Raw genomic sequence first — 201 nt, forward strand, 5'->3', positions numbered from 1 at the left:
TAATCAATGATTCTTAGTATGATATTTCTATAAAGGTTATAGATGAATACTGCAAATGTGGGAGCTATTGGAGGTTTGTTTGTAATAACAGCATCTAAAATTAATTCTGAGGACTCTTCATCCTCTAATAACTGGCCATGTTCCATGTATTAAATCGATTTCAATTAATGACATTTTTTATATTATTTGATATTATTATTA

Source organism: Odontomachus brunneus, unplaced genomic scaffold, assembly GCF_010583005.1.
Source record: "Odontomachus brunneus isolate Ranch 3 - 2012 unplaced genomic scaffold, Obru_v1 Obru_scaffold_057, whole genome shotgun sequence".
In the NCBI taxonomy this organism is placed as follows: Eukaryota; Metazoa; Arthropoda; class Insecta; order Hymenoptera; family Formicidae; genus Odontomachus; species Odontomachus brunneus.